Source organism: Mustelus asterias, unplaced genomic scaffold (genome assembly GCF_964213995.1).
Source record: "Mustelus asterias unplaced genomic scaffold, sMusAst1.hap1.1 HAP1_SCAFFOLD_124, whole genome shotgun sequence".
In the NCBI taxonomy this organism is placed as follows: domain Eukaryota; kingdom Metazoa; phylum Chordata; class Chondrichthyes; order Carcharhiniformes; family Triakidae; genus Mustelus; species Mustelus asterias.
Genome location: NW_027590162.1, coordinates 33422 through 41348, shown reverse-complemented (window position 1 = coordinate 41348; position 7927 = coordinate 33422). Strand labels below are relative to the sequence as shown.

The window sequence follows — 7927 nt, the reverse complement described above, 5'->3', positions numbered from 1 at the left end:
AGGTTAGAGTCCAACAGGTTTATTTGGCAGCAAATACCATTAGCTTTCAGCGCTCCGAAAGCTAATGGCATTTGTGACCAAATAAACCTGTTGGACTTTAACCCGGTGTTGTTAAAACTCTTACTGTGTTTACCCCAGTCCAACGCCGGCATTTCAACATCATAATTAACCCAGGATACAGCGCGCGGGTGAATACGGTCTATCTCATTCAGAATGGTCCGCACGGCGCAGCTGCCGTTCGGCCGCGTCCTCGGATACCGAAAGTCTGCGCGGAGCATGCGCGGTGCGCTTCCCGGAAGTTCAGCGGCGTCGCGCGTGGACGCAGTAATTCCGAGTCAGAGGCCGGAGCAGAGGCGCCCGGCGGCGAGAGCACGGCACCATGAAGCGGATGGTGCAGCGAGGCCATCCTCACCGCCCCATATGGAACAGTGTGAGTGAGAGGAAACAGAGAGCAGTGCTTAATGGTTGTTTCTCAGACTGGAGGAAGGTTTCCAGTGGAGTTCCCCAGGGCTCGGTGTTCGGAGCCCTGCTCTTCCTGATATATATTAATGACACACACCTTGGTGTACAGGCCACAAGCTCAACATTTCCACACGCCAGCAAACTTGGAGGCATTGGCAACTGTGAGGAGGAAAGTGGGAAACTTCAAAAGGACACAGGCAGCTTGGTGGAATGGGAGAGAAATGGCAGTGGGGAAAGTTCCAGCACCGATTGCCCCGCGGGTGCCCCTGGGGAGCGTGCCCACTCTCAGTGCCTGGGCAAGTCAGTGTGTTGGATAGAGCGCTTTCTGGGGCGCAGAGAATTGTTTTCATTCATGTGATGTGTTCATCACTGGCTTGGCCAGCATTTATTGCACTAATTTCCCTTGAACTGAGTGGCTTGTTAGGCCAGTTCAGGCGGCATTAAAGAGTCAAAAACATACTGTGGGTCTGGAGTCACAGGTAGGCCAGAACAGGTAATGTGGGTGGATTTCGTTTCCTAAAGGGGTATCAGTGAACCAAATGGGTTTTTACAACATGGCCATCATTAGACCTTTAATTCCAGATTTTAATTGAGCTCAAATTGCACACTGTGCTGAGGTGATAATCAGTTCCCATTGAATTGCACTGGACCTCTGGGTCACTCATCCAGTGACAATACCACTACACCATTACCTCCTCATGTGGGAACTGTGGCTGCCACGAGCAGATATCAGCAAGTAGTTTATTGTAGGCTGATTGTCAGTGAGCTGAAACATGAACTCTGTTTCTCTCTCCACAGATGCTGCCTGACCTGTTGTGTATTCCAGAATTTACACCTTGTTTCAGATGTCCAGCGTCCACATGATTTCACCTGTGAATTATTGCAGCTGTTGCTCAGAAAACTGAGGCCTGAAATAGACAAATTAAGAGCGATTTTGAATCAAGCTGGATGTTGGTTTTGGAATTCGGCCCCTCAGTTTCTGTGAAGGTATGTTTTTGTTTGGGTGACTTTGGTGTGTAGTAGCAGGAGAAAGTGATGGGTTTAATTCTGAGTAAATTTGAGAGCAGTAGGGTCAAAACACTTCTGATCAAAGATCATTAACTGTGTCTTGTACAGTTAAAGAAACATTGCACACTCACATACAATAAGTGTTGGACAGAGAATCAATTCCACATTGAAATGCAGGATCAGACTGAGTTAATTCCACACTGAAAACTGTAACAGAGACTGAGAAAAGGAGTTAGTCCCACACACACACTATCAGAACATAAGAAAAAGGAGCAGGAGAAGGCCATTCAGCCCATCAGGCCTGTTCTGCCATTCAGTAAGATCATGGCTGATCTGATTGTGGCCTCCACTCCACTTCAGTGCCTGTCCCCATAACCCTTGATTCTCTTGTAGCTCAAAAATCTGTCTAACTCAAGATTGAATCTATTCAATGACAAAAATTAAGGTTCCCTTAAAATAAGTAATTCCTCCTAATCTCCATCTTAAATTGGAGACGTTTACAACATGGAAACAGGCCCTTCAGCCAAACTTGTCCATGCCGCCCTTTTTAAAAAAAAACTCAAGGTAATCCCAATTGCCCGCATTTGGCCCATATCCCTCTATACCCATTGTACCCATGTAACTGTCTAAATGCTTTTTAAAAGACAAAATTGTACCCGCCTCTACTACTACCAGTGGCAGCTTGTTCCAGACACTCACCATCCTCTGTGTGAAAAAATTGCCCCTCTGCACACTTTTGTATCTCTCCCCTCTCACCTTAAACCTATGCCCTCTAGTTTTCGACTCCCCTACCTTTGGGAAAAGATATAGACTATCTAGCTGATCTGGGCCCCTCATTATTTTATAGACCTCTATAAGATCACCTCCTACGCTCCAGAGGAAAAAGTCCCAGTCTATCCAGCCTCCCCTTATAACTCAATCCATCAAGTCCCTGTAGCATCCCAGTAAATATTTTCTGCTCTCTTTCGAGTTTAATAATATCCTTTCTATAACAGGGTGACCAGAATCGTACACAGTATTCCAAGTGTGGCTTTACCAATGTTTTGTACAACTTCAACAAGACATTCCAAGTCCTGTATTCAGTGTTCTGACCAATGAAACCAAGCATGCCGAATGCCTTCTTCACCACTCTGTCCACCTGTGACTCCACTTTCAAGGAGCTATGAACATGTACCCCTAAATCTCTTTGTTCTGTAACTTTCCCCAACGCCCTACTATTAACTGAGTCAGTCCTGCCCTGGTTCAATCTACCAAAATGCATCACCTCACATTTGTGTAAATTAAACTCCATCTGCCATTCGTCAGCCCACTGGTCCAATGATCAAGATCCCCGTGCAATTGGAGATAACTTTCTTCACTGTCCACTCTGCCACCAATCATAGTGTCATCTGCAAACTTACTAACCATTCCTCATATATTCTCATCAAATCATTAAGAGAAATGACAAATAACAGTGGACCCAGCACAGATCCCTGAGGCACACCGCTGGTCACAGGCCTCCAGTTTGAAAAACAACTCTCTGCAACCACCGTAGATCCCGTGAGATTTAACCTTATGCAACAACCTACCATGTGGTACCTTGTCAAAGGCCTTGCTAAAGTCCATGTAGACAACATCAACTGCACTGCCCTCATCTACCTTCTTGGTTACCCCTTCAAAAAACTAAATCAAATGGCCTCTTCATTGTTTCATTATACTTTCTATCTTCCTCATCCTCCAAGGAGCCCTGGCTTTGGTTCCCCTCCCTTTCACCCTGATTAGAATGTACCGAGTCTGTACCTGAAACATCTCCTGAAAGATCACCCATTGTTCTGTTACAGTTTTTCCTGTCAGATTTTGGCTCCAGTTTACTCTGGCTCAATCCCAGCTCCTCCCATTGAGGTTAGTCCTCTTCCCATTCAGAAGTGCTACTTTAGATTGTTCCTTGCTAATATCAAGCTTGTGATACAATGATCACTGTTACTCAAGTGACCACCTCCAGACACTTGGATCATGTGGTCAAGCTCCCTGTCAGTCTGTGTGAGAATGGAATTAATTCTGTATCTACAATGAATGATCTGCCCATAGATTTGCTGCTCTATTTCCTTCTCACCACACCTACCTTTTACCCTTCTCTCTATTCTGTTCACATTGTATTGAATAATAATTGCCCGGTGTTCTCCATTTCCAGACCGCATTTACAACATTGACACTCTCTTGTGTTCCTATGTATTCACTACACTGTCCACTATGCTACCAAGATTGCTGGCATAGTGGACAGTGAAGAAGGTTATCTAGGATTGCAACAGTATTGTGATCAATTGGGCCAGTGGGCTGACGAATGGCAGATGGAGTTTAATTTGGACAAATGCAAGGTGATGCATTTTGGTCGATCGAACCAGGGCAGGATTTACTCTGTTAATAGTAGGTCGTTGGGGAGAGTTATAGAACAAAGAGATCTCGGGGTACAGATTCATAGCTCCTTGAAAGTGAAGACACAGGTGGACAGAATGGTGAAGAAGACATTCAGCATGCTTCGTTTCATTGGTCAGAATATTGAATACAGGAGTTGGGATGTCTTGTTGAAGTTGTACAAGACATTGATCAGGCCACACTTGGAATACTGTGTATAGTTCTGGTCACATTATAGAAAGGATATTATTAAATAAGAAAGAGTGCAGAAAAAATTTATAGGATGCTACCGGGACTTGATGGTTTGAGTTATAAGGAGAGGCTGGATCGACTGGGACTTTTTTCTCTGAAGCGTACGAGGCTGAGGGGTGATGTTATAGAGTGTTATAAAATAATGCGGGGCAAAGAGCAGCTAGATAGTCGATATCTTTTCCCAAATGTAGGGGAGTCTAAAACGAGAGGGCATAGGTTTAAGGTGAGAGGGGAGAGATATAAAAGTGTCCAGAGGGGCAATTCTTTCACCCAGAGGGTGGTATGTGTCTGGAACAAGCTGCCAGAAGTAGTAGTAGAGGTGGGTACAATTTTGTCTGTTAAGAAGTGTTTAGACAGTTAGATGGGTAAGATGGGTATAGAGGGATATGGACCAAATGCAGGCAATTGGGACGAGATTAGGGGTTAAAAAACGGGGTGGCATGGACCAGTTGGGCCAAAGGGCCTGTTTCCCTGCTGTAAACCTCTGACTCTATGACACTTTGTGTGATTACACACATGCTTTCCAAACCTATCCTTGTATTCCACTGAGATTCCTTCTTCATATACTCCTACCTTATATGATTTGATTTATTATTTTCACGTGTATGAGTATACAGTGAAAATTACTGTTTCTTGCGCGCTATATCGACAAAGCATACCTTTCATAGAGAAGGAAAGGAGAGAGTGCAGAATGTAGTCATAGCTAGGGTGTAGAGAAAGATCAACTTAATGCAAGGTAGGTCCATTCAAAAGTCTGGCAGCAGCAGGGAAGAAACTGTTCTTGAGTCAGTGGGTACGTAACCTCAGACTTTTCTATCTTTTTCTCAATGGAAGAAGGTGGAAGAGATAATGTTCGGGGTGAGTGGGGTCCTGAATTCTGCTGGCTGGCAGCAGGAAGTGTATCCAGAGTCAATGAATGGGAGGCTGGTTTGCGTGATGGATTGGGCTACATTCACAACATTTTGTAGTTTCTTGCAGTCTTGGGCAGAGCAGGAGCCAAACCAAGTTGTGATACAACCAGAAATAATGCTTTCTATGGTGCATCTCTAACAGTTGGTGAGAGTCGTAGCTGATATGCTAAATTTCTTTAGTCTTCTGAGAAAGTAGAGGTGTTGGTGGGGCTTTCTTAACTATAGTGTCGGCATGGGGGGGGGGGAACCAGGACAGGTTGTTGGTGACCTGGACACCTAAAAACATGAAGCTCTCCACCATTTCTACTTCGTCCCCGTTAATGTAGACAGGGGCATGTTCTCTCTTATGCTTCCTGAAGTAGATGACAATCTACTTCATTTTGTTGACATTGGGGGACAGATTATTGTCACCGCATCAGTTCACCAGATTCTCTATCTCGTTCCTGAACTCTCTCATCATTGTTTGCGATCTGGCCCACTGCGGTGGTGTCGTCAGCAAACTTGAAAATCGAATTGGAGGGGAATTTGGCCACACAGTCACAGGTGTCTCAGGAGTATAGTAGGGGGCTGAGAACACAGCCTTGTGGGGCACCAGTGTTGGGGATGATCGTGAAGGAGGTGTTGTTCTTATCGTTTCTGATTGTGGTCTGTGGGTTATGAAGTTCAGTATCCAGTCGCAGAGAGAGGAGCCGAGGTCCAGGCCACGGAGTTTGGAGATGAATATTGGTGTTGAAGGCTGAGCTGTAGTCAATAAATAGAAGTCTGCTGTAAGTCTCTTTGTTATCTAGGTGTTCCAGGGCTGAGTGCAGGGGCAGGGAGATGGTGTTTGCTGTGTACTGTTGCGCTGGTAGGCGAACTGTAGTGGATCCAGATAGTCTGGGAGGCTGGAATTGATTTGTGCCATGTCTAATCTTTCGATGCACTTCCTAATGATGGATGTCTGAGCCACTGGATAATGGTCATTGAGGCACGCTGCTTAGCTTTTCTTTGGTACTGGGATGATGGTCGTCGTCTTGAAGCAGGTAGGGACCTGAGATTGTTGTAAAAAGAGGTTGAAGATGTCTGCGAATCCCCCCGCCAGCTGATCCATGCAGGATCTGAGTGCTCGTCTGGGTACCCCATCCAAGGCAGTCACTTTCCTTGGGTTGACCTTTGAGAAAGCTGCTCTGACATTTGCAATGGTGACCTCGGATACAGATTCATCTCAGGCTTCCAGGGTGGAGGGCGTGCTCTCGCTGACCTCTTGCTCAGAGCGGGCACAGAATGCATTGAGCTCATCAGGGAGGCGTGCGTTGGAGCCGGTGATTTTCTTTTTCTTTCTCCAGATATTCCTCTTTTCCACTTCTATATAATGGTGCCCATCCCGTGCCAGTTTAGTTCAAACCCTCCTCGTCCACATGAGTGACCCTCTCCATGAGGACACAGGCATTGAGTACAGAATCATGCAAGTTATGCTGAGCCTTTAGAAAACTCTGATTGGATCACAGCTGAAGCATTGAGTCCAGTTCTGCTCAGCACACTTGAGGAAACATGTGACGGTGGTTCAGCGGGTGCAGAGGAGATTGACCAGAATGGTTTCAGCAATGAGGGATTTTAGCCACAAAGTTAGGTTATAGAAGCTGGGGTTGATCTTTTTGGAGCAAGGCAGATTGAGAGAGAGATCTGATAGAGGTGGACAGGATTATGGCTGGTGTGGTTCAGGTAGACAAAGAAAAGCTGATTCCATTCACTGATAGTATAAGGACTAGGGGGCACAAGTTGAAGGTTTTGGAAGACACACTGGGGGGATGTGTGGAAGAACTTCTCATGCAGCGAGTGACAACCTGGAAGTTGCTGTCTCTGAGGTTGGAAGCCGAGATGATGAATTATTTCAAAGAGGAATTTGGAGGGACATTTGAGGGAAATAAACTTGTCGGGCGATGGGGATAGAGCAGGAGAATGGGACTGACTGGATTGCTCCACGGAGAACCAGCATGGACTGGATGTGGCGAATGGCCTCCTTCCATACGGTAATGACTCTAATTCCAGTCTCCCCTGGTTTGTTGTTATTGGACAGTGAAGATTGGAAGCAGAGGCAGACAGTCAGGATGTGGGGAGTTAGACAAAGAGCAGCTCTTGCAGGCACCAGGTGAGAACGAGGATGGACACATTTTAAACAGAGACTGTTTGGTTTTGATTACGATCTGGTTAATCACACCGGAGCAATGAATGGAAACATGAACATTACAAATGTCCCTGCTCCATCCGGTTATCCCATTCATGGAGCAGTGCAGGGTTTCAGTTCTATCTGAATGTCATTGAATTGTTGTAGCGCCTACCGCCACTGATCATGCATCTCGTACGCAGACACTAAGGACTGCAGTCACACATTGACAATGTTTGTATCACTGGGGTTCCTTTGTGGCTGTTCATTATGATTATGTAGTGAGATTTATAAATTACTAAAACTGCTCTTTTAAATTTATTTGCAAGGCCAGAGATCCTCTGACCTCGGAAGGAAGACCCTGACCTGGCGGTGACCCGGAGAACCCGAACACGTGGACCCAGCTGTGACTCCAGAGACCCCATCCACTAACCGGCCTTCAGCCCGTCCATGCCGGAGTGTGGTGTGAACACCGTCCAAACTCAAACCGCAGCCCGACAGCGACCCGGAACTCCCGACCGCTCAGACCCGACTGCCGACGCAGGAACCGTGACCATGGCAACAAATCCTCCACCCACACACCAACCAAAGCGGAAACAGGATACAGCTACACCCTTGATCCCACAGACTAAACACCGTCTCACAGGCACGACAGGAAGCAGCCACCCCAGGAAGCGTGGGAAACGCGCAGGCTTGCAGGTGAGACTGAAACAATGTGGTTCCAAGGCCCCCCTCCCCAGCTTACTCCTGGCAAATGTTC

At 46.3% G+C, this 7927-nt stretch overlaps 1 long non-coding RNA gene across 1 annotated transcript; it reads left to right on the top strand.

Moving 5' to 3' along the window:
* Positions 1-330: 330 nt before the first annotated feature.
* LOC144484729 (uncharacterized) lies at positions 331-7603 on the top strand. The gene is made up of 3 exons (XR_013496115.1): positions 331-430; positions 1261-1449; positions 7497-7603. It is a non-coding gene; the product is annotated as an uncharacterized LOC144484729 (long non-coding RNA).
* Positions 7604-7927: the final 324 nt, after the last annotated feature.